We start from the raw sequence: 26,920 nt of genomic DNA, 5'->3' as shown, positions 1-26,920 counted from the left end.
TCTGTCATGTTTCCCCCACACAGAGACCCCAACAGGACCTTTAGGACATTTGTAATGATGACAGACAAGATCCGGATTCCCAACACACAGAGGACTATAAGATCCCGGGACATTCACGTGTTCTACATCCAATGTTCTGGACCTGATTCTTTGCACTAAACGTCCTGTTCGGGGAGAAACTGGACAGAAACGTAAAGCAAGGATGAGGTTCTACCACCACATACATAGAGGCAACCCTCCTACACTCCACTGCTGAGCTCTGCCCTTTGCACTGATCACATGATGGTGACATCATCACAGGTCTTTCACCACCACTTCTCCTCTCTATCGCTGAGCTCTGCCCCCTCCTGATCACATGACAGTGATGTCATCCCAGGTCCTTCAGCTCTTGCAGTGCAGCAGATACAGAGCAGGTCCTGGTCGGTAGTCACTGCTGTGGTGTCTGGAGCCTCTTCTTCTCTCTGGTATCAGCCATTTCTCCAGAATCCCCCTTTATCCCCGGTGCTGGGGGCTCTGAGAAGCGGGGTCTCTCCAGGAGCAGTAAGTGCGGTTCTGGATCTCACTAATGCTCTTGTCCCTGGAGGATTTCCAGCCTCTCCTCATAAAGGCGCCTGCAGTACTAGAAGCCTCCAGCTCCTCCAGTTCTCTCCTCTTCTCCTGAATGACCACCAAGGATGGACAGGAAGGAGATCAGCAGAAGAATATTAGACTTCACCTTGGAGATCATCTCCCTGCTGAGCGGAGAGGTAAACTTTTCTAGATTTCTCTCCTCTTTATTGTATTCTGTAGCAAGTCAGACATCTGGAAGGAGAATCTATGATAGGAAGTGATAGGAAGAGTCCAGGGTCCTGGAGAACGGCCTCCAGACCTTCCAAGTGATGGAGAACCTGAAGATCAGCCACCAGTATGGTCAGTGATGGATCATGGGGACCAATAGTCATGTTGTAGGAGCCATGAGAAGGTAAGTAGGCACATTGTACCCAGGAGGAGAGGAAGCAGAGTAGGAGATGGCCGGAGTGTGGCCTGGAGGAGGATTTCTACCACTAGTCTGACATCTAGATGATACTGGACTATAACAAGGAGGCCTCCACTACATCTAGAGGAAAGAAGGTTTCTCCACCAACATAGAAGAGGAGTCTTTACTGTAAGAGCAGTGAGACTATGGAGCTCTCTGCCAGAGGAAGGAGTCATGGGGGATTCTCTAGAAGAGTCCAGAAGGGGCCTGGAGGTCTGGAGGGTAATAATATTCCAGCTTCTAGTGACTAGATTACTGGAGATGGGGCCATGATCAAGGGAGGGATTCTGAGTGTAGATCTGGAGTTAAGAAATAATTTATTTCCCTAAGTGTCTCTCTCCATCCACAGGATTACACCATAGTGAAGAAGACATCGGGAGGGACTCCCATTATCTATGAGTCAGGAGGGTGGAGCAGAACCCCCATCACAGAGCCTCCCCCCCTGATACATGAGCAGAAGATCCTAGAACTCACCCACAAGATGATTGAGCTGCTGACTGGAGAGGTGACACTGCTGGGAATGCTGGGAAATTCTCCAGTAACAGCACTGGAGGGGTCTGGGTGATAACAGTGTCATTGTGTTGTCAGGTTCCTATAAGGTGTCAGGATGTGGCGGTCTATTTCTCTATGGAGGAGTGGGAGTATATAGAAGGACACCAGGACCTGTACGAGGACACCATGATGGAAGCTCCCCAGCCTCTGACTTCACCAGGTAAGAAGAGACGAGGTGACATGCCCCTGACAGATATAGTGTCCTCTTGGCCTACATCGGCCGGTACAGTAGATGATACTATTCTATTCAGAGGATCCTGCAGGAAATCCTGCGCCGTGCCGTATACATGGGGCTTATGGGTGACGTCTGCCTCTGTGTGACTATATAGAATGATAGGACTGTACAGAGAAGACATCACCTCCTTCTATCAGAGATCTACGTTAGGAAACCCTCCTGATATCTACCTCTGATGGAAGGCTCAGACGTGGTGTGAACACATCCTTATGGCACAGTCACTTTCCAGTAGTTCTCCTCCCTTCATGTCTGGGATCCTCTAGTCACTCCATAAGCAGAGAAGCAGAGAAGACACAAGGTGCTATATGTGACTGGAGGAGAAGGTGGGATCACCGGCTCTTCTCTCTCCTCCTCCAGTTTGTGGTCCTGTCAGAGCGGACATGTGTCTTCTAGCAGTAGATGTACGGCCTGGAGTGTTCTAGCTGCAAAGGCTCCACAATATGACACACTCAGGTTGTTGTATCTGTAATCCTAGTAACAGACTCTTGGTGGGGTATAGACTCTGGTCACACTCAGGCTGTTGTATCTGTAATCCTAGTAACAGGCTCTTGGTGCGGTATAGACTTTGGTCACACTCAGGATGTTGTATCTGTAATCCTAGTAACCAGTTCTTGGTGCGGTATAGACTCTGGTCACACTCAGGTTGTTGTATCTGTAATCCTAATAACAGGCTCTTGGTGCGGTATAGACTCTGGTCACACTCAGGATGTTGTATCTGTAATCCTAATAACAGGCTCTTGATGCGGTATAGACTCTGGTCACACTCAGGCTGTTGTATCTGTAATCCTAGTAACAGGATCTTGGTGCGGTATAGATTCTGGTCACACTCAGGTTGTTGTATCTGTAATCCTAGTAACCGGCTCTTGGTGCGGTATTGTCACATCGGTGACAGGTTTTAGAAGGTCTGAAAGATTATCTGCACATTAGTGATCTGACAGCCTCTTTTGGTTTTGGTTTCACTTTGTCTGTGTGTTGCTTGTATGTCCACACCTCCTGTTCAGGTGTGGATCATGTGACCTTTACCTCCCCCTATTTAGTCTGACTTTACCCATCACTCCTTGCTCTGGATAGCTTCATTTGGTTTTTGGAAGAGCTGGAGTGTGGTTCTAGTTGAAGTCCTGTTCATCCATCATCCATTAGCCTCAGAAGTTAAGTGTTCCGTTTGTTGTATTTTGTATTCCCCCCCACCTTTGTTGCTTACTAGGCCTCAGCGAGACGCTGGTTCCTTCACCAGGGAAGGAGCAGGTAGTCTCTGCCCTGTCATTACTATTAGGGCATCCGAGGGCCACCAGGGTTTTCTAGGTTCCTGTGTATGGGCATCTCTACCATTGAGAGGTGCCCATACAGATAGGAGTTAGGGCCAGGAACAGGGTTTTATAGGTGGTGACCCTTTTCCTTCCCTAGTGGTGAGGCCTAGTGTCTTTTTCCTTCCTTCTTGTTGTCTTTTGGTGTTCTCCCCTACTACATCCATAACATTATCCAGAGCCAATACCGCCATTTTTTGTTCTGATCTGTGCAGCTATGGATGCTATGACTGCACTGGTCGAACTGTTGCAGAATCTGACTTTGGAGGTAGCAGACCTCCGTGCGATGGTTTTACAGATTCAGAGTCCACAGGCTGCTGGATCCGGTGGTGGGTTCCAGGCCTGCCCTGAACCGAAGGTAGCTCTCCCGGACAGGTTTTCTGGGGGTAGTGACAATTTCATCCGGTTCAGGGAGTCATGTAAATTATACTTTAGACTGCGTCCATACTCTTCTGGTGATGAGTGTCAATGTGTGGGTATGATTATTTCATTGCTTAAAGAGGACGCCCAATCTTGGGCTTTTTCTCTGCCGACCGGATCACCGTCCCTCCGGTCGGTTGATAAATTCTTTAGAGCCTTTGGTCTTATCTATGATTACCCGGATTGGATCTCTCAGGCTGAGACCAAGTTACGGTGTTTGCGGCAGGGAGAACGTTCTGCGGAGACCTATTGCTCTGAATTTAGGGGATGGGCTACGAGTGGAACGATTCTGCTCTCCGTAGCCAATTCTGCCAGGGTCTCTCTGAGAGACTGCAGGACGCATTGGCTTTTCATAAAAATCCTGAGTCATTGGAAGCAGCTATGTCCCTTGCTGTACGTCTTGATAGACGCCTGAGGGAAAGACCTAGGGGTCCTCACCTTCAGGACGTACTGTCCAATAAGGGTACTGCTTCCTTTGACACATGGTGGAGAGACACGGGTGGTTGTGCCTTGTGATGAGCCTATGCAGTTAGGAGGAGCTACTCCTGGAACTACTGGCAAAAGCTTGGGTCATGTGAAAGGAGTCTGCTTTTGTTGTGGCAAGAAGGGACATTTTGTGAATATTTGCCCGTTCTTGCAGCATCAAGGTGTAAACAAAAAGAAAAAAAGTTTAATCCCCAAATTACTATTGGTAGTGTGGGTGGGGAGCAAGAAAACCTACTGTTGTCTTTTACTGGTAGTACCCGTTCTCTCCTGTCGGCCGAGGTGGCGCTAGAGTCCAAAACTGTGAAAATCGAAGCATTTATCGAGAGTGGGGCAGGAGTTAACTTGATTGATGGACAGTTTGTACACATTCACGGGTTGACTACTAATGCATTAGAGAATAGTATTTCTGTCTTAGCAATTGACTCAGCACCTCTTGCACAAAAATGCCTGTCGCAGGTAGTGAATGACATTCATTTAAGAGTGGGTGATTTGCATCAGGAATCTATCTCCTGTTATGTGTTGGAGGGTCTGCCTGCTCCGTTGGTGTTGGGCTTACCATGGTTAAGCAAACATAACCCTAACATCGATTGGCAAACAAGACAGATTCTCGATTGGAGTGATTTTTGCATGGACAACTGTCTTAATGCATCGTTCTCTATGGTTATCACTAAAACTGTACCCTCGTTCATTTCTGAATTTTCTAAGGTGTTTTCTGAGAGTGGTAATCAGGAGTTGCCTCCGCACCGGGAGTATGACTGTCCCGTCAATCCTTTTCCCGGAGCTAAATTGCCCAAATCTCGGTTGTATAATGTTTCGGAACCCGAAAGAAAGGCTATGCGAGAGTATATCACAGAGAGATTGGCAAAGGGACATATTAGACCATCCAAGTCCCCAGTGGCTGCTGGATTTTTCTTTGTAAAGAAAAAGGATGGTACCCTGAGACCATGTCTGGACTTCCGTGAGCTAAATCGTATTACCGTCCGTGATCCTTACCCCCTTCCCGAGAAGGTCCGTGCTGTGTTGGACTGGGATCGACCCGAAAATCTGAAAGCGCTTATGCGTTTTTTGGGGTTTACCAACTACTACCGTAAATTTATCTTGAACTATTCATCGGTGGTTAAACCATTAACAGACATGACTAGGAAGGGTGCTGATATTTCTATCTGGTCTGATGCGGCATTACAGGCCTTTTCTGCTTTGAAAGAATTTTTTGCTTCGGCCCCTATTCTGGCGCAACCGGACGTGTCTCAGCCGTTTATTGTTGAGGTTGACGCGTCTGAGGTAGGGGTAGGAGCAATATTGTTGCAGGGTCCATCACCCAGTAAATGGCGCCCATGTGCATTTTTCTCAAAAAAACTCTCGACTGCTGAAAAGAATTATGATGTGGGTAATTGAGAATTGCTGGCCATTAAGTTGGCGTTCGAGGAATGGCGGCATTGGTTGGAAGGAGCAATTCATCCTATTACGGTAATTTCGGATGACAAGAATCTGGCCTACTTGGAGTCGGCTAAGCGACTGAACCCAAGGCAGGCCAAATGGTCATTGTTTTTCACCAGATTTAACTTCATCGTCACTTACTGCCCTGGGGTTAAGAACGTCAAGGCAAATGCTTTGTCACATAACTTTCCTGGGGGGTGAGTCTAATGACCCTAGTCCTATTTTATCTGAAGTGGTGGTTATATCCGCTCTTTATCATGATCTCGAGGCCAGGGTGTTGGAGGCAAAGGAGGATGCTCTGGACTCTTGTCCTCAGGGGAAGTTGTTTGTTCCCTCCGAATTACATCACAAGGTGTTCGAGGAACATCACTGTAAGGTGCTTGCTGGGCACCCTGGAAGTAGATCTACTGTCGATCTCATCTCTCGCAGATTCTGGTGGCCTGGGTTGCGTAAGTGTATTGAGGACTATGTGTCAGCCTGTGGTACCAGTGCACGTGCTAAGGTGACACATACTCGGCGTTCCGGATCTCTGCTTCCATTGCCCATCCCGTCCAGACCTTGGACCCATTTGTCCATGGATTTTATCACGGATTTACTGAATTCTTCGGGAAAGACCGTGATTCTGGTGGTTGTCGATCGTTTTAGTAAAATGGCACACTTTATTTCATTACCTAGTCTACCCAATGCTAAAACTCTTGCACAGGTGTTTGTCGACAACATTGTGAAACTACATGGCATTCCCTCTGATGTGGTGTCCGATAGAGGGACTCAGTTTGTTTCCAGATTCTGGAGAGCGTTCTGTACTCGTCTGGGTGTACAACTGTCCTTCTCTTCGGCTTTTCATCCTCAGTCGAACGGACAGACAGAGCGCACTAATCAGAATCTGGAGACTTACTTGAGATGTTTTGTTTCAGAGAATCAGGAAGAGTGGTCTTCATTTTTGTCGTTAGCTGAGTTTGCAATAAATAACCGTAGACAGGAATTCACTGATAAGTCGCCGTTTTTTGGGGCATATGGGTTCCATCCACAGTTTGGTACATTTTCTGGTGCTCATAATTCCGGCATTCCTGAGGAAGAACGATTTTCTTCTTCTTTGTCTTCTATTTGGCGGAAAATCCAAAATAACCTGGAATAGATGGGCAACAGGTATGAGCGTGCGGCTGACAGGAAACGTATGAGTGGTCCGGTCCTGAGAGTGGGTGATTCTGTGTGGCTGTCTACAAGAAACATTAAACTTAAGGTACCTTCTTGGAAGTTAGGACCAAGATTTATTGGTCCATATAAGATCACTGCCATTGTTAACCCTGTAGCCTTCCATCTTGAACTTCCTCGGGCATTGAAAATCCATAACATTTTTCATAAATCGTTGTTTAATAAATGTGTTGAACCTGTTGAGCCGTCCTCCTTGCCTCCCGCTCCTGTCATGGTGGACGGCAATTTAGAATTTCAGATCAGCAGGATTGTGGACTCCCGAGTTCTCCGGAGATCCCTCCAGTATCTTGTTTATTGGAGAGTGTACGGACCAGAGGTGAGGATGTGGGTTCCAGCGACGGATGTTAATGCTAGTCATCTGGTGAGAGCATTCCACAGAGCTAATCCTGATAAGGTCGGTCCTGGGTGCCCGGAGGTCACTCGTAGAAGGGGGGGGGGGGGTCTGTCACACCGGTGACAGGTTTTAGAAGGTCTGAAAGATTATCTGCACATTAGTGATCTGACAGCCTCTTTTGGTTTTGGTTTCACTTTGTCTGTGTGTTGCTTGTATGTCCACTGTCACGGATGTTTTGCAGAAAACAAGAAGTAACAAATAAAGATCCGACTGACTTGATCCAAAACTAAGGAACAAAAGGGTGAGCCCTATTAAAGCCCTAGAGCTCTCCCTGGCTGCTCAGCCCATGCAAAGATCTCAATGATAGAAAGTTGCATGTCCACGTACCTCGACTGTGTGACACCTGAACACCCTATAATAGTGAGGGGACAAGACCACCGGCTCCCTACACTAAACACGGAGGGAGTCAGGGTCACCTAGGATCAAGCCAACAGGAAAACACAAATACAGAAATAGACTTATCTTGAGGAACCAGCAGTAGCAACTTCAAGCAGTGAACAGAATCCAGGAAGTAGTTTAAACCGCAAAGTGAAGCATTATGGGAGGAGATATATAGGGAGGCAATCACTGCTAATAGATGACAGCTGGGAGAGGGAGAAGAGATGTCAAAGCGAAAGCAAAACAAAAGAACATCATGCAGGAGGTACTGAAGAACGTCTATCAGAACTTCTCAGAGATCTGGCGGTGACAGTACCCCTCCCTCTACGAGTGGACTCCGGACACTCAGAGCCCACCTTCTCAGGATGGGACCTATGGAATGCCCTGAGAAGACGAGTGGCCTAAATGTACGCCACTGGAACCCACATCCTCTCCTCAGGACCATAACCCTCCCAATCAACGAGGTACTGGAGAGAACCGCGGACAATACGAGAGTCCACAATCCTAGAGACCTGAAATTCAAGATTACCATCAACCACAATCAGAGGAGGAGGCAAAGAGGAGGGTACAGTGGGTTGGACATAAGGTTTTAATAGGGACTTGTGAAAAACATTATGGATCTTCCAAGTCTGAGGAAGATCAAGACGGTAGGCAACGGGATTGATGACGGACAAGATTTTGTAAGGCCCGATAAACTTAGGACCCAACTTCCAGGAGGGAACCTTCAATTTGATATTCTTAGTAGACAGCCACACCAGATCACCAACATTCAGGTCCGGACCAGGCACACGTCTCTTATCCGCCACACGTATATATCTCTCACTCATGCTCTTTAGATTATCCTGAATCTTTTGCCAAATAGATGACAAAGCCGAGGAGAATCTCTCCTCATCAGGTAAACCAGAAGCCCCCTCTCCAGAGAATGTCCCAAACTGCGGATGAAACCCATATGCACCAAGAAATGGTGACTTATCAGAGGACTCCTGACGACGGTTATTTAAAGCAAACTCAGCAAGGGAGAGAAAAGAACACCAATCCTCCTGATTCTCCGCCACAAAACAGCGCAGATATGTCTCCAGATTCTGATTGATGCGCTCTATCTGGCCATTCAACTGCGGGTGGAAAGCAGAAGAGAATGACAACTGAACCCCAAGCGAGAACAGAAAGCCTTCCAGAATCTGGAAACAAACTGCGTGCCCCTATCAGAGACTTTGTCTGAAGGAATACCATGCAATTTGACAATGTGATCAATAAATGCCTGCGCCAGCGTTTTAGAATTGGGCAACCCAGGAAAAGGGATAAAATGCGCCATTTTGCTAAAACGGTCCACCACCACCAGAATTACAGTCTTCCCTGAGGAACGAGGCAGGTCCATAATGAAATCCATGGACAGATGTGTCCAAGGACGGGAAGGAATGGGTAAGGGAAGGAGAGGACCTGATGGCCGTGAATGAGGGACCTTGGCACGAGCGCAGGTCTCGCAGGCTGCCACAAAACCCTCAACTGACTTACGAAGAGCCGGCCACCAGAATCTCCGAGCAATGAGATCCACTGTGGCTCTACCCCCCCTGGTGCCCAGCAAGGACAGTATCATGGTGCTCCTTAAAAACCTTGTGTCGTAAAGCGAGAGGCACAAACAACCTCCCAGGGGGACAAAGATCAGGAGTCTCTGCCTGGGCTGCCTGAACCTCTGCCTCCAATTCAGGATAAAGAGCAGACACTACCACCCCTTCAGCCAAAATGGGACCCGGGTCTTCAAAGTTCCCCCCTCCCGGAAAACAACGTGACAGGGCATCCGCCTTCACATTCTTAACCCCAGGGCGGAACGTGACAACAAAATGAAACCTTGTAAAGAACAAAGACCATCTGGCCTGTCTCGGGTTCAGACGCTTGGCTGACTCCAAGTAGGCAAGATTCTTATGGTCGGTAAACAAGGCAATAGGGTGTCTGGCTCCCTCTAGCCAATGGCGCCATTCCTCAAAAGCTAACTTGATGGCCAACAACTCCCTATCTCCCACCTCGTAATTTCTCTCTGCGGAGGAGAGTTTCTTCGAGAAAAAGGCACACGGTCGCCATTTAGCAGGAGAGGGACCCTGAGACAAGACCGCACCCACACCCACCTCAGAAGCGTCCACCTCAACAATGAAGGGCAGAGAGATATCAGGTTGTACCAAGATGGGAGCGGAAGCAAAACTCTCTTTGATACTAGAAAAGGCCTTACGCGCCTCTACCGACCAGGAGGAAAAATCTACGCCCTTTCTAGTCATATCAGTGAGTGGCTTAACAACACAGGAATAATTTAAAATGAACTTCCTGTAATAATTGGCAAAACCTAAAAATCGCATCAGCGCCTTCTGATTCTCAGGAAGCTTTCAATCAAGCACAGTGATACTGTTGAGCTCCCTGAAATCCAGACATGGTCTTAAAGAACCATCTTTTTTCTTAACAAAAAAGAAACCAGCGGCAACAGGTGACTTCGAGGGTCGTATGTGTCCCTTTCTCAGACTCTCGGAGATATAAGAACGCATAGCGAGCCTTTCAGGTTGGGAGAGATTGTATAAACGAGATTTAGGCAGCTTGGCGCCTGGGATGAGATTAATAGGGCAATCATACTCCCGGTGAGGGGGCAGCTCCTGAACACCACTCTCAGAAAACACATCCGACATTCAGAAAGAAAAGATGGTACAGTCTTAGTAGAAACCTCTGAAAGAGACGTCGAGAGGCAATTCTCTCTGCAAAAGTCACTCCAACCATTTATTTGCCTCGCTTGCCAATCAATGGTGGGGTTATGTTTAGTGAGCCAGGGTAGCCCCAACAATAGAGGAGTAGATAACCTGCCTAGGACGAAACATGACACATCCTCAACATGAGCATCAGCCACAATCAAACGGATATTGTGAACTATGCCCTTTAACGATTTTTGAGAAAGTGGAGCGGAATCAATAGCAAAAACAGGTATGTCCTTTCCCAAAGTGCATACCTGGAAACCATGTGTTATAGCAAATTGATTATCAATGAGATTGACAGCTGCTCCACTATCTACAAAAATCTCACAAACAATGTTCTTGCTCTCTAGCGCCACCCTGGCAGGTAGGACAAAACGGGAACTACAAGCAAACGGAAAACCTTCAATTTCCGCATCAACCTTGCCAATAGTAACAGATGGAACGTTTTTAGAGGACTTTTTTCTTTTTGTATCATTATTATTCTCTAAAAACTCCCTAAATCTCCTAGAGAGACAAACATTTGCCAAATGATTTATACCTCCACAACAGAAACAAACCCTCCTCTGAGAGCTGAATCCTCTATTGTTAGAGGCAAGCAAACCCAGCTGCATGGGCTCCGGCTCAGAGAGGATTGAGCGAGAGTGAGGCTTCCGCGCACTGAATGAGACCACCCCACTGTCCTTGGACTGAGTATGACAGGAAGGAGTGATCTCTCCTCTCTCTCTAAGACGCCTGTCAATACGAACAGCCCGAGACATGGCAGACTCCAAAGAGGTAGGTCTCTCATGAAAGGCAAATGCATCTTTCAATCCTTCTGAAAGACCATGGCAAAATTGACTTCGGAGTGCAGCATCATTCCAACCAGTATCAGCTGCACATCTCCAAAATTCTGAAAAGTATATCTCTGCGGACTATTTACCCTGGCACAAAAGACGCAGTTTAGAGTCAGCCAGAGCAATACGATCCGGATCATCATATATCTGACCCAGGGCTACAAAAATTCATCCACTAAACGGAGAGGCCGAAAAGGCCCAGGACTGAGCGTTATCCCTGAGCAGCGAGATGATGAGCCCCACCCTCCGCTCCTCATCACCAGAGGGGAAGTAGGCAAAAATAGAGTTTGCAAGACTCTCTAAAACGAACAAAATTATCACTACCCCCGGAGAACGTATCCGGAAGCGAGATTTTAGGCTCAGAACAAATTCCATGAACGCAAGCAGAACCGGTCACCTGAAACTGAGAGACAGTTTTACGGAGATCTGCTACCTCCAGTGAAAGACCCTGCATGTGGTCAATCAAGGCTGAAACCGGATTCATGCTTAAGACGGTTTTGGCGGTTTATAATGTCACGGATGTTGTTGCAGAAAACAAGAAGTAACAAATAAAGATCCGACTGACTTCATCCAAAACTAAAGAACAAAAGGCTGAGCCCTATTAAAGCCCTAGAGCTCTCCCTGGCTGCTCAGCCCATGCAAAGATCTCAATGATAGAAAGTTGCATGCCCACGTACCTCGACTGTGTGACACCTGAACACCCTATAATAGTGAGGGGACACGACCACCGGCTCCCTACACTAAACACGGAGGGAGTCAGGGTCACCTAGGATCAAGCCAACAGGAAAACACAAATACAGAAATAGACTTATCTTGAGGAACCAGCAGTAGCAACTTCAAGCAGTGAACAGAATCCAGGAAGTAGTTTAAACCGCAAAGTGAAGCAGTATGGGAGGAGATATATAGGGAGGCAATCACTGCTAATAGATGACAGATGGGAGAGGGAGAAGAGATGTCAAAGCGAAAGCAAAACAAAAGAACATCATGCAGGAGGTACTGAAGAACGTCTATCAGAGATCTGGCGGTGACATCCACACCTCCTGTTCAGGTGTGGATCATGTGACCTTTACCTCCCCCTATTTAGTCTGACTTTACCCATCACTCCTTGCTCTGGATAGCTTCATTTTTTGGAAGAGCTGGAGTGTGGTTCTAGTTGAAGTCCTGTTCATCCATCATCCATCAGCCTCAGAAGTTAAGTGTTCCGTTTGTTGTATTTTGTATTCCCCCCCCCCCCACCTTTGTTGTTTACTAGGCCTCAGCGAGACGCTGGTTCCTTCACCAGGGAAGGAGCAGGTAGTCTCTGCCCTGTCATTACCATTAGGGCATCCGAGGACCACCAGGGTTTTCTAGGTTCCTTTTTATGGGCATCTCTACCATCGAGAGGTGCCCATATGGATAGGAGTTAGGACCAGGAACAGGGTTTTATAGGTGGTGACCCTTTTCCTTTCCTAGCGGTGAGGCCTAGTGTCTTTTCCCTTCCTTCTTGTTGTCTTTTGGTGTTCTCCCCTACTACATCCGTGACAGGTATAGACTCTGGTCACACTCAGGCTATTGTAACTTCTTGGTGACTGTCTATCTTCCAGGTGTGGAGTATACATCAGTAACCTTCTCTGTTTCACACAGCTGTCAGTACATACCATCAAGTGCTGGGGGCCAAAGGCAGACCTCCAGAACGTCTTGCAAACAGGACACAGACGGATATATTCAGACCAGGGACTAACAGAATACTTTATTACTCATGTAATAAAAGCACATGACAGTAGAGATATGATGGTTAGGCAATAGTGGTAACCCTACTACAGAACTAAGTGCACCGGCAGACCAGAGGCAAAACCCCTACCTTGGCCCCTACCTGCAGAGAACCAGGCTGGTGAAACCACCAGTGGAAAAGACAACAGAACTGGAACCCAAGCAAAGACAGGACATGGAACAGACAACAAGACAAACGACAACCAGCAAGAAGCAGATGCCTGGACTCTAAGCGGAATGGAAGCATGGCGGTCTCAGGCAGAGCTGCACACAGACTAGAGATCCTCTCTCCGGAGAACCCAGGGACCCTCTCACGAAGGCAGGACACACATGGGACAGGAACAGAAGCAGTAAGGCACTGCAGGACAGACAAGGAACGAACTAGATCAGAAGCAGTAGGCACTGCCAGGCTGGAGATAGAACCGTCAGGATCAGAAGCAGTTTAGCACTGCCAGGCTATCAGACGCAGTTAGAGCACTGCTAGGATAGACATGGGACAGAGTGGATCCAGACAGAGAACAGGAACAGACAAGGCATGGACAAGGAAAACAACATCATAACAGGACAGGTACAGAAGAACAGACAAAGCAACAACAACATCACTTTGCCAGGCGACACCGCAAAGAAGGGCAGATGGCAAAACCTCCCTGGGTCAGCAGCAAGGGGCTACACCCAGCAAGGCAGAAGACAGACTGACCACAAGCCCCACAGCTCAGAGGTAGAAATAGCTGCATAACAAGGGCACCTGATAAGCCACACCCAGGAACGGACCAGGGGACGTTAACCCCATCAGAACCAGGATTAACAAGAAGCACAGAACACAATCAAAAGTGTCAATTTACACCAGAACCTGAATGCTGCAGCCAGCAGGCCCGAACAACAACCAGCATACACAGGATAACTGTAGCTGGCACGAAGTTACAGGCAGCCGCCTACACATCAACAAGGAGTGACAGGACAGCACTGTGATACAAATACATCTATACTTAGACCCTGTTCACACACAAGGCCACAGCCAGCACGCATTGCAGAACCAGCAAACATGGGAACACCCACAGCCAGCACACAAAGCGCATGCAGCCAGCCAGCCTGCACGGCACCAGAGACAGGAGCCACCGATATGCAGACACAGGAAGCCACAAACACAGGCCAGAGTTCACACGCTACACCACAGCCAGCATGCAGTCCCAAGCAACCAGCATACACAGGTGTCAGCCTGCAGCCAGTACGCAAGGGAGCCTGCAGCTAGACTACATGGCACCAGAGACAGGAACTGCGCAGAGATGCAGACACGGGGAGTACACACATTCACGGGCATAGTTCACACAAGACACTGCAGCCAGCACGCAGACCCAAGCAACCAGCATACACAGGAGACTGCAGCTAGTACGCAAGAGAACGTGCAGCTAGCCTACACGGCCAAAACTGTCACAGTGAACCGCACCATGACACATAAATCTTGCCTTCCTGGCTTACTCCCAATTTCTAGTAATATATCCACACTGTCCATAGAGGAATGCGGCTCCAAATACAGCATGTATTTCACTGTAGAGTGTGAGCAGGTACCGTAGGCTAACTCCTGTCTCACATAGGTTGCTAATGGAGTCCATAGGCTGAGGTAACACTCTTGTCTCCACTAGTTCCTCCTTATACTTCTCAACACTCTGTGTTTTTGTTGTTCCTCTCTTGAGGCCTAACCTTGGTCTGCGCACAACTCAGATGAGTAGTTACTTGTCAGTTTACTTGGCTTCTGGGTTAGCAGGTCCAGCCTTTGCTTTGGTTAGCCGACTCGTTTTGTCTGACTCTGCAGTCTGGCTGAGGTGTCTGAATTTTGTGTCTAATTCTGGAGTTAGCTTTCCTTGGCTTTAGACTAAACTTATGCTGACCTGATTGCATTGCTCTCCACTGCTGAACTTCACTGACTCACTCCCCTCACTTCCTCCAACTACATACTCTGCCTTGCCACCTAGGTGCCAGGCCCTTCTGAGAGAACGGGCAGTGGCAAAGATGTTTCTTGACCCGGCAGAAGTAGGAGCAGAAGAAGGGTTGGTAGTAGCAGCAGTGGCAGCAACAGGCCAGAGCTTCCAGTGTCATCCAGCAGTTTTGACCAGCAACCTAGCTGTCCTTGAATGGTTGACTTACTCTTCAACATCATCTCAAGTGACATCAAACACCCATAGCCAGGAGTCGGTGGGTTCCTCTGACATCATGATTAGTTAGCATGGCCCAGGAACAAGCTCTGTGCCCCCACCTGTCCTGAAACTGCCTCTTTCTTTTTCTGTTCCTTCTGCTCGAGAAGTATTTCAGCGAGGACAAGCTTATTGAGGACAGTCAGCAGCTCCTGCCCATCCAAGATGTAGAGGAGAGGTCCGCTGCTTCCACCTGTAGACGTGCAAGTAGTGACGACAAGAGTCGTGTGGGAGCAGGTTTTGTGAGTGGTTAGGGACGCGGCCATGAGACTGGTGAGGCTGATATAGGCAGGTGGTGGCATGCTTTGAGTGCACCCTGTCACCCCAGATCCAAGATCCCCTGGACTACTGGGCAGCCAAATTTGATTTGTGGCCGAAACTGACTGAGTTTGCCCTGGACAAGCTGTCCTGCCCAGCCAGTATTGTGGCATCAGAGTGGGTGTTTAGTGCGGAGGGGGGCATAGTTACCCCAAAGAGAACTCGCCTTTCAACATAAAATATGGAAAGACTAACCTTTGTGAAGATGAATCAGGAGTGCATCAGCCAGCATTTCCACTCTCCAATGACTGATGTGTCAAACTAGAACATTCTAGTAGTAATGTTCTGACTACCGTGTGCTGCCACACTGGAACATTGTGAAAAATGGCCTGTTACTTCTGGCCACGTGCTTCAGCCACTATTTTGATGCTGCCACCCGCTGATGCCACACATCTGCTGCCTCTGCTGCCATCTTCTCCTACTGCCACCATCTTGTGCTATTATTGCAACTGCTGTTGCCACCCTCCGCACTCTTTGACTGGGCCACTATATTGACTCCTCATTCTGTTGCCACCCTCCCCACTCTGTGACTGGGCCACTGTGTTGACTCCTCATTATGTTGCCACCCTCACCACTCTGTGACAAGGCCACTGTGTTGACTCCTCATGCTGTTGCCACCTCCCCACTCTGTCACTAGGCCACTGTGTTGACTCATCATGCCGGGCCACCTCACTACTCTGTGACTGGGCCACTATGTTGACTCCTCTTGCTGTTGCCACCCTCCCCACTCTATGACGGGACCTCTATTGTCCCTTTTTGGCCTTGTTGACATTACAGTTTATTTTACCATTCTCCTGATCCGTCAGAAGAACCCGAAAAATGAAAAACACAACGAATCCTGTCTTTGGAGAAGCCGTAAGGCCTGTATCACATGGTCCCTATTTTGCATCAGGATTTCATAATTATTTGAAAGCCAAAAGCAGAAGACATTCGAATATTACCTTCACCTGTCATTGCTGTTTTGGATCCACTCCTGTTTTTGCCTTACCAATATTGATCAATTACTGACCAAATGCTGACCGTGTGAAGGCAGATGCTCAAAAGACAGGATCCATTTTTTGGGGGTTGTTCTTATGACTGATCAGAAGAATAGAAAAATAAACAGTGACGTCAACACAAACTTACTGCTGACACCTTCTCAACTCTGTCATTGGGCCACTACTTGTATCAGCGTGTAACAGAACAGGTTCTGTAGAAATCTATGTGGAATCAGCTGAAGACGGCGTAAAATGAGACAGCTCTTTCACTCTATAGTAGAATGAGTGAGTAACACAATACCTTATCTATCAATCAATGTGGACACCCCACAAACAGTGAAATGAGAGTTCTCTTTCACAATTTAGTAGAATCAGTGGCTAACAGGTTAACTAGCAATCTATGTGGAAACAGCTGATGACGGTGTAAAAGAAGTGCACTCTATAGTAGAATCTTGGGCCTCTGGCACGGTTCTTTATACCTGATGCACACATTGGCCTGTAAGGCTGAGATCACACTTCAGTTATTTGGTCAGTTAATTCCAGCAGTTACTGTATGGTGAGCCAATCCTACTCGCAGATAAGGTATCATGAAAAGTTCTGCACCTGTTCTGTGTTTTGGACCAGTAACTGACCAAATAAGTGAAGGGTGAACTGAGCCTAATAGTGAAGCACGACAATGTGCTCATCCATGTATTGCATGTGACCTGACATATTGACGCACAGTAACTGTTTCACTACCAGAAAGGACTAGCTATGCATGTTGCTGCAATGCACAGTGATGTGCACCCAGATACTGTCCCGCGCTTTGTGATGAGTTAATTCGGAACAAAGCAAATCTTTGGGAAAAATGTGGTAAAGCATCTGAATAAAATTTTTGAAAACTTCTCTCATCTCTAGTTATAAGGCTGCAGTCACACAGGCAGGTTTTGAGTCAAAACCAGGAAGGGATTTAAAAGGAATAAGAAATATAAGGGATGTACACTGGTGCTTTGTGAAGCCTGCAGAACTTTCTATATATACTGCATGGATTTCACCTAAAACTCCATCAGAAGACCTAAAAGTAGATAAAGAATATTAAGCTCGATCATTTATTTATTGAGGAGATTGATCCAATATCACATCTGTGATCGGAAATGTATGTGAACCTTTGCTTTCACTATCAGACGTGATTTGCGTGTGCAGCAGTAACTGCAACAAAACATTTCCGGCAATTGCTGATTAGTCCCGCACATCGGCTTGGAGGAATGTTCATCCATTTCTCAGCTTGGTCTAATATTGTTGACTTCATTCCTTGATTTGGTTTTCTTTATTTACTTTTAGGACATGTGTGAAAATCTGATGCAGTTTTAGATCTGATTCATGCAGAAATATAGACATTTTTGAAAGGTTCACAAACTTTCAAGCAGCACTGTAAATTTTTCTTTTCTGCTGGATCCACTTCTGATTTTGGCTCAAAATCTGCATGTATGTTTCCAGTGTAATACAAAGGTTGTAAATGTATCTACTTTATGGTTTGAAAATAAAAATCACAAAGTCTCTTTTTAATTCTAACAGAAAATCCTAGTAATATCTCTGAGGGCAACTTCATGTTATCAGTAGATTATAAAGAAGAAGATGAAGATATCGGGTGGCACTCTTCAGGAGAAAATCTCATTACCTGTAATGTCTCTCCAGGACTTCACAGTACAGATCTATCATATAATCTTCCTGATCATGAGGACCCTTCTCCTGACCAATCACAGATTGTTACCACAAGTAATGATAAGAAGGCGGGTAAAAAATTTCATTGTGGGGAATGTAAAAAACTGTTTACACAACACTCAGGTATTTTTACCCACAGTAGAATGCACATAGGAGAGAAGCTGTATGCCTGTTCAACATGTGGGAAATGTTTTATATGTAACTCAAAACTTGTTCTACATGAGAGAAGTCACACAGGAGAGAAGCCGTATTCATGTTCAGAATGTGGGAAATGTTTTTTATATAAATCAAAACTTGTTCTACATGAGAGAATTCACACAGGAGAGAAGCCGTATTCATGTTCAGAATGTGGTAAATGCTTTAGAAAAAATTCAGATCTCATTATACATGACAGAATTCACACAGGAGAGAACCCGTATTCCTGTTCAGAATGTGGGAAATGTTTTTTATATAAATCAAAACTTGTAGTACATGAGAGAAGTCACACAGGAGAGAAGCCATATTCATGTTCAGAATGTGGGAAAAGCTTTACACAAAAGTCAGATCTCATTATACATGAAAGAATTCACACAGGAGAGAAACCATATTCATGTTCAAAATGTGGGAAATGTTTTATTACTAAAGACAAGCTCAAGCTTCATCAGAGAAGTCACACAGGAGAGAAACCATATTCATGTTCAGAGTGTAGTAAATGCTTTACAAAAAAGTCAGATCTGGTTGTACATGACAGAATTCACACAGGAGAGAAGCCGTTTTCCTGTTCAGAATGTGGGAAATGTTTTAGAGATAAATCACGTCTTCATAAACATGAGAAAATTCACACAGGAGAGAAGCCATATTCCTGTTTAGAATGTGGGAAAGGTTTTATAGATAAATCAGGTCTTCATAAACATGAGGGAATTCACAGAGCAGAGAAGCCGTATTCCTGTTCAGAATGTGGGAAAGGTTTTAGAGATAAATCACGTCTTCATAAACATGAGGGAATTCATAGAGGAGAGAAGCCGTATTCCTGTTCATAATGTAAGAAAGGTTTTATAAATCTGATCTTGCTAGACATGAAAGCCGATTTGATTTTCTATATGTGAAAAATAAAAATGTTTTATAGGAAAATAAAGTTTTGAATGTCATTTAAGAATTTACATAGAGAAGAAACAAAATTACTGTTTGAAATATGGCAAATCTTATAAGGGCAAATAAGATATTTTAACACAGGTTCCGTATTTACACTGAATTGACGTCATTGCAGTACACCCTGGGACAGGGTCATGTCTGATTATTAAGCATCTCTTGGACACACTGACTCTTTGCGTTGTAATATCCGATGCTTCTGCTTCTCTGTATACATTATTCTTCATGTGGGCCAGTGTTTCTATTGGCTAGTGTTTTGACCTCCATGAAGTCACTAGGGTTAATGGAGAATCTCATTTGATGATTTCACTACTTTCTATATAAATGTTTATTTAGTCTGGTGTATGTATGTAGGCTTTGTCCGCTTTATTTATATTGATGACCTATCATCAGGATAGGTTCCGGGAGAATCAGCTGGTTTAAGAGTAGGCCATGCACTGTGCAATCGCTGCCTTCTCTTCATTGTTTACCTGCTCGCCATCACAACAGTAGCAGTGGGCAGTGTAATTACAGCTTAGCCGTCGCATTCACTTCTATGGGACAGATCTGTTCTGTACACTTGAATTGGAAGGACCGGTCCTATAGAAGTGAATGAGACGGCTGAGCTGTAATTACACTGATCACCACTGCGGTTGCGATGGCGAGCAGGTAAACAATGTAGAGAAGGCAGTAGTGTTGATCGAGCATGCTCGACCGAACACCAGTTCGGCTCGAGCATCGCGATGCTCGGCACATCGCGGTGTTCGGCCGAATATCGCGTGTGCTCGAGCGCGATGCTCGAGTCAGTGTATTTAAATCTAATTTAGATTACACTACACTACACTACAGCAAAGGATCTTAACCACTACACTATAGAGCTGCATGGCCAGTTACTAAAAAAATAAAATGAGACTTCTGCTGTATAGGAATACTTACTAGTAGTAAGTATTCCTATACAGCAAAAGTCTCATATTCTATGCCTGGTTTAATGCTCGGGTTCTCCCATTGACTTCCATTGTGCTCGGGTGCTCTGTAGAGCACCCGAGCATCAGGAAGTGTTCTACTCGAGCACCAGAGCACATAAGCACTTTGGTGCTTGATCAACACTAGAAGGCAGCGCTCACTGTTCAACCAACTAATTCTCCTGGCACTTATCCTGAGGATAGGTCATCAATATAAATAAAGAAGAGAAACCCTTTAAGCTAAAATGTTGTATCTGGAATTGAAAGGTCACTAAGTATGCACTTGGGAGTTCTGTCTCCATTTCTACACTACTTTGGATTATCCCTATGTTGGGAACTGGACCTTACTCCTGGAAGGCGTTCCCCCCGCTTTCTTAATCACTTGGAGTACTGTCTATATGGAAGTTTTTTCTACAGTGGTGGTTCTTGGACCAGCGCCTATGGATTGTAATACGATCTGGTATGACAAGCTTACGTCCAATACTACTTGGCAGAGCTGTGGGGATACGTCTTTCCTGACTTCCTCTTCTGTGACCTTGCTAGAGAGAAAATGAGAAGTGGAGTCCGTTCCCCTTTGTCCCTTATTTTTATCACCTCCCCAAGGTTCATAAGATTCCCCCGGGTAGACCTATTGTGGCTAACACCAGCTCTGCCCCTAGCTTTCTATCCATCTATCTATACGAAGGTACATGACGCAGTCACCAAGTTTCTTACAGGACTCCAGTCAACTTGTTATTGACCTTCGCACACTTACCCGGAACAGCGACTTATACCTGGTCACTTACCTAGTCACTATGGATGGTCAGGCATTGTCCTCTAACACTGAACATAATTTAGGTCTTTCATGTGTCCGCAAACTTTTAGAAGCAGATGACCGTAATCCACGACCATAAAAGGCCTTCTTAAAAGAAAGTCAGGATTTTGTTCCTGCAGCGCTGCTTCGTTGCTTTTCTTCTTCTTTTACTCTGTAATATTGTATCTAGCTCCGGCGTACGTCACCTCGGAGAGGCCGTGTGCAGCAGCAGGATGCCACTTTGTATCAAGTTCTCCAGGCTGCTGTGCGCTCAGCACAACTACATTCGGTGAGTGCCCCCCTTGGTATTCTGGGCTCGTCACCCGCTTTTACAGCCGCGCACATTGTCTGTGCTCTTCTCTCTCCTAGGTGTTTTTAACATTGAAACAGAATTACAAAAAATTTTTGGACACTTAGATTCAGGCCCAGGAACAATCCCTTGTGAGTCAGAATCTAACCCTTAGGACACTGAGCAATACTGGTGGAGCACAATTGACATTTAACAGGTTAAGGACCCAGGACGACAATGCTCAACCTAAACAGCTGGAACTTGGCGCCCCAGGACAAGCAATCTCGTCCTGTGGTCCTTCTCTTGCCTCATATGCGGTGCCGCGATCAGCATCAGGGGCCCAGCTGCTACTGACAGCTGGACCCCTGCTGCATCCACCAGCATTGGTGTAAACGCCGATGCCGGTAGATTAACCCCTCATATGCCACGGTCAGCTTGACCGCAGCATATGGGAGGTTCGTGCTCCCCTCTCCTGATCCATTGCATCCCCACGTTGTGGTGACGGGGACCTGATGGTTTCCATGGCAGCCCCAAGTCTTTCAAAGGTCTTGGGGCCCGGCAGCTACGAAGGCCTATGAGGCTTCTGTACCTCAGAAGTAAACTTCATGCCAATGTCATTGTCATTCAGTTGCTTAAATCATAAAAGTGATCAAAAAGCCCTGATCATACTTTGACATTTTTAGACCTTTTCTGTGGACTCTGGTGGCCGCATCATGACTGAAGTGTACCATAAGTCCACTTCTACAAATAATCTTCTACATTGGCAGAGCTACCACCCTCAATCACTTAAAAGGGGTCTACCCACAGGGCAATACATCAGCGCTCACAGAAATTGCTCTCATAATTTTAGTTTCCTTCATTAAAGTAAAATTTTATTTCAGAGATTCTGTGAAAGATGATATCCTAAAAAGACACTACATAAAGCTTTTTCCAGAGCTAAAACTACTAACCATTGTGATCTATTATGAGACAAATCTGACATATAAACATCTAAAACCACCTATGATGTACAAAACCAGAGGATACACCAAATATTACAGAAGCATTGGCACATGTTGCAGGCAGATAATGATCTCAGGGATGTCCTGACTAAAAATCCTAGCATCACTCACCGTAGAGCAGGGATGCCCAACCTGCGGCCCTCCAGCTGTTCCAAAACTACAACTCTCAGTATGCCTGGTCACCCTACAGCTATTATGGCATGCTGGGAGTTGTAGTTTTGGAACAGCTGGAGGGCCGCAGGTTGAGCACCACTCTCCGTAGAGGAAAGAACTTGAGAGACATTCTTGTTCACAGTTACTACTGCTCAGGATTGTCCACCTCCACCTGGCGGAGATCTGGGGTGGTGGGCCCGCATCCATGTGGTAGATGTACTTTTTTTTTTTTTTTAAAGACCACATTTTTCATAAATCCTGTTGACAACAAAAGTTGTAGGAGATTAGAGAATTTATCAATTGTCAAACCACTGGTGTCCTCTATATTGCTCAATGTCCATGCAGAAAAATCTATGTAGGAAAAACCATCCAGAAATTAAGGCGCAGAATCTGCCAACACATAAGCAGTATCAATACCAAAGTGGACACAAACAATCTCTAGACATGTGAGGCAATTCCGTGATGGAGACCCCAAATGTCTTCAATTCTGGAGTGTACGTAAAAAAACACTTGGACCTAGAAAGAGAGATTTGGTCAAAATTCTCCTCCAAGAGGACACAAGGGAAGGGAAATATGTCGGGGGCAGCCTTAGTAACAATCTGTCAGTAGTATCAACTGACCCTGCGTATTGTATGTCAGCGAATCTAACTGACTACTGAGTACGTTGATAGTGGCGGCAATAGGACTTTTTGGGGGGAGTGCACATCTTCTAGTCCTTCTGACAGGGGCGGATTGGCCATAGACCCTACAGGAAAATTTCCCGGTGGGCCGATGCCTAGGAGGGCCACCAGCAAGGTTCATAATTATCTGATTCTCTCTTACACTTCTGGCCAGCATCCTGGCCGCAGGTGTCATCCTGAATTCAACTGTATCGACATCCACAGGACAGCGATACAGTTGAATACTGTGGTGCAGGTGGCAGTATCCTCTATTGCACTGTGGTATTTGTTTCAGCTGGGGCAGTATACTGCCCTGCACTATAGTATTGCTGGCCCTGCCTATTTTTGTTGTCCCACCTTCTGTCAATTTGGACTTGCCTGCAACATGGGGCCACTTTTACCTTTTTTTCAGGGCCACTTTAAGTTTCCAGTCCACCCCTGCTTTCCGCTATGCGCACGTCCGCCCATAAACATAGGTGCTTGCTAGTTTTAAGACTTTTTGTTGCTCACAGCTTTATTTTTAGATACAGTAATAAAAGCAACATATTAATTTACGCTGTTTGAATATCTGCGGCACGTTTGGTGCTCGCATTTTTGTTAGTGATAATGCTGTATAAAGCTATCACATGATCCAACCTGTCTGGTGAACGCCGTAAAAAATAAAAAAAAATAAAAACTGTGCCAAAAAAGCCATTTTTATCACCTTACATCACAAACGTGTAATACCAAGCAATCAATAAGGCTTATGTGCCCCAAAATAGCACCAATCAAACCGTCATCTCCGCAAAAAATGAGATCCTACCTAAGACAATCGTCCAAAACATATAGAAACATAGAAACATAGAATGTGTCGGCAGATAAGAACCATTTGGCCCATCCAGTCTGCCCAATATACTAAATACTATGGATAGCCCCTGGCCCTATCTTACATGAAGGATGGCCTTATGCCTATCCCATGCATGCTTAAACTCCTCCACTGTATTTGCAGCTACCACTTCTGCAGGAAGGCTATTCCATGCATCCACTACTCTCTCAGTAAAGTAATACTTCCTGATATTACTTTTAAACCTTTGCCCCTCTAATTTAAAACTATGTCCTCTTGTAGCAGTTTTTCTTCTTTTAAATATTCTCTCCTCTTTTACCTTGTTGATTCCCTTTATGTATTTAGCAGCTTCTCTCATTTCCCCTCTGTCTCGTCTTTCTTCCAAGCTATACATGTTAAGGTCCTTTAATCTTTCCTGGTAAGTTTTATCCTGCAATCCATGTACCAGTTTAGTAGCTCTTCTCTGAACTCTCTCCAAAGTATCAATATCCTTCTGGAGATATGGTCTCCAGTACTGAGCACAATACTCCAAATGAGGTCTCACTACTGCTCTGTAGAGCGGCATGAGCGCCCCCCTCTTTCTACTGCTAATGCCTCTCCCTATACACCCCAGCATTCTGCTAGCATTTCCTGCTGCTCTATGACATTGTCTGCCTACCTTTAAGTCTTCTGAAATAATGACCCCTAAATCCCTTTCCTCAGATACTGAGGTTATGTCACGGAACCATGAACCAGACGTACAACAAGAGATAAGTGAAAATAAGAAGGCTTTATTGAACATAAAGCTGTAAAGCAAAAGTCCAAACGAATGGTGAAACTGAAGCAGAGTCTTTGAGAGGCCAGAGATCAGGAACCAGAAGGGTAGTCAGACGAAGCCAGGATCAGGAACCAGCAGGGTAGTCAGACGAAGCCAGGATCAGGAACCAGCAGGGTAGTCAGACGAAACCAGGATCAGGAACCAGAAGCAGCAGCAGTCTTAGAAGCATGTTAACAGGAGGAGCAAGCAAGGAACTGAAGCCACAGACCTCCTATATATATGAGCTAGGCATCCAGCTCCTCCCAGCGGGAAGGAGGAGCCGCAGGGTGGAAGGCTACAAGAAACCCAGAAACCAAGATGGCCGCCAGCACATGTCAAACGAAGGAGAACAGCAAGATGGTAAGACCATGACAGGTTAGGACTGTATCACTGATTTTATATTCTGCTCTTGGGTTTTTACGCCCCAGGTGCATTATCTTGCACTTATCAACATTACATCTTAGTTGCCAGATTTTTGACCATTCCTCTAGTTTTCCTAAGTCCTTTTCCATTTGGTGTATCCCTCCAGGAACATCAACCCTGTTACAAATCTTTGTGTCATCAGCAAAAAGACACACCTTTTTGCTGATGACACAAAAAATAAACAAAATATGGCTCTCAGAAAATGGAGACATAAAAACATGATTGTTTTTCTTTCAAAAATGCTTTTATTGTGTAAAACCAAAATAAATATAAAAAAATACACATAATAGGTATTGCCGCGTCAGTAACAACCTGCTCTATAAAAATATCACATGATTTACCCTGTCAGATGAAAACCATAAAAAAAAATTAAAAACTGTGCCATCTTACATCACAAACAGGGTAATACCAAATGATCAAAAAGTCATATGTACCTCAAAATAGTACTAATGAAACAAAAAAACACAAAAACTGAGCCCTACATAAGATAATTGCCCTTCAGGCCATTTTCACCTTCCTTTACTTATCCGAGCCATTCTGATACTGTTTTTTTTGACACATTGAACTTCATGTTAGTGGTAAATTTGAATCAATCTGTTTTACCTTTAGTTATAAAACAAATATCCAAAATTTACTGAAAATTCGGAAAATTTTTCTATTCTCTAAATTTACATTTCTCTGCTTTTAAGACAGACAGTGATTCCTCAAAAAATAATTATTAACTAACATTCCCGATACGTCTACTTTATGTTTGCGTCATTTCGTGAATGTCATTTTATTTCTTTAGGACGTTAGAAGGCTTAGATTTTTAGAAACAAATTTTCAAATGTCTAAGGAAATTTCAAAAATCCACTTTTTTAAGGACCAGTTCAGTTCTGAAGTCACTTTGTGGGACTTCCATAGTAGAAAACATCCATAAATGACCCCATTTTAAAACCTACGCCCCTCAAGTTAATCAAAACTGATTTTACAAATGTTGTTAACCCTTTACATGTTTAACAAGAACAAACGCTTACAAAACACTACCAGACCGCATAATATAAATATTGTATTTTATTAAACATATTGAAACAAATAATCATAAAAACAGGTGCAGGGAAAAGGCGACATCACAGAGGGAGGCACAATGGTATTAATACATACTGCTCCAACAAAAATATAAAGTGCTATGGGTATGGGCAGAGCCAGTTACCCATAATGTGCCTCCTCTCAGCCCCGCCACGCGTTTCAGCGAACCTTCGTCTGGGGGTGGCGTCATCACTGCAGGACACACAATAAATACTCCTATCATCCAATCAAAATGTGCATTAGGGACCAATGGCGATTGTACACCTGGACATAGAGATATACTGATGATTATAACGCGGGCCGTGTATGTGTGACGTGACGCGTAACGTGACACATCAGTCACGTGATCTATCGTCCGGTCACATGATGCTGCTGGCAAGTCCCGCGATAATTCCAGGACAATGTTTGTGGCATCAATTGGTAATAGCGCATGCGCAAGCTTAACACATAACATACAGAATGGACTCTAATACCATATTGCGATACATACATGATTACAGAAGGTGAATGGAAGGTGCGGTTACATGATTGAACAACCATATCATAGTGGATTAAACCATGTGTTTATCAAAAAACATGATTGTGTAAGCAATAAATACATGATTCTACAGTCGTGGCCAAAAGTTTTGAGAATTACATAAATATTGGAAATTGGAAAAGGTGCTGCTTAAGTTTTTATAATAGCAATTTGCATATACTCCAGAATGTTATGAAGAGTGATCAGATGAATTGCATAGTCCTTCTTTGCCATGAAAATTAACTTAATCCCAAAAAAACCTTTCCACTGCATTTCATTGCTGTCATTAAAGGACCTGCTGAGATCATTTCAGTAATCGTCTTGTTAACTCAGGTGAGAATGTTGACGAGCACAAGGCTGGAGATCATTATGTCAGGCTGATTGGGTTAAAATGGCAGACTTG

At 45.2% G+C, this 26,920-nt stretch overlaps 1 pseudogene; it reads left to right on the top strand.

Moving 5' to 3' along the window:
* Positions 1-698: 698 nt before the first annotated feature.
* Positions 699-26,920, top strand: part of LOC120997676 — a 40,630-nt pseudogene continuing 14,408 nt past the window's right edge.

The sequence above is a fragment of the Bufo bufo genome, chromosome 4, assembly GCF_905171765.1.
Source record: "Bufo bufo chromosome 4, aBufBuf1.1, whole genome shotgun sequence".
Lineage (NCBI taxonomy): Eukaryota > Metazoa > Chordata > Amphibia > Anura > Bufonidae > Bufo > Bufo bufo.
The sequence above is the reverse complement of the archived record's forward strand: the minus strand, read 5'-3'. Positions and strand labels throughout refer to the sequence as shown.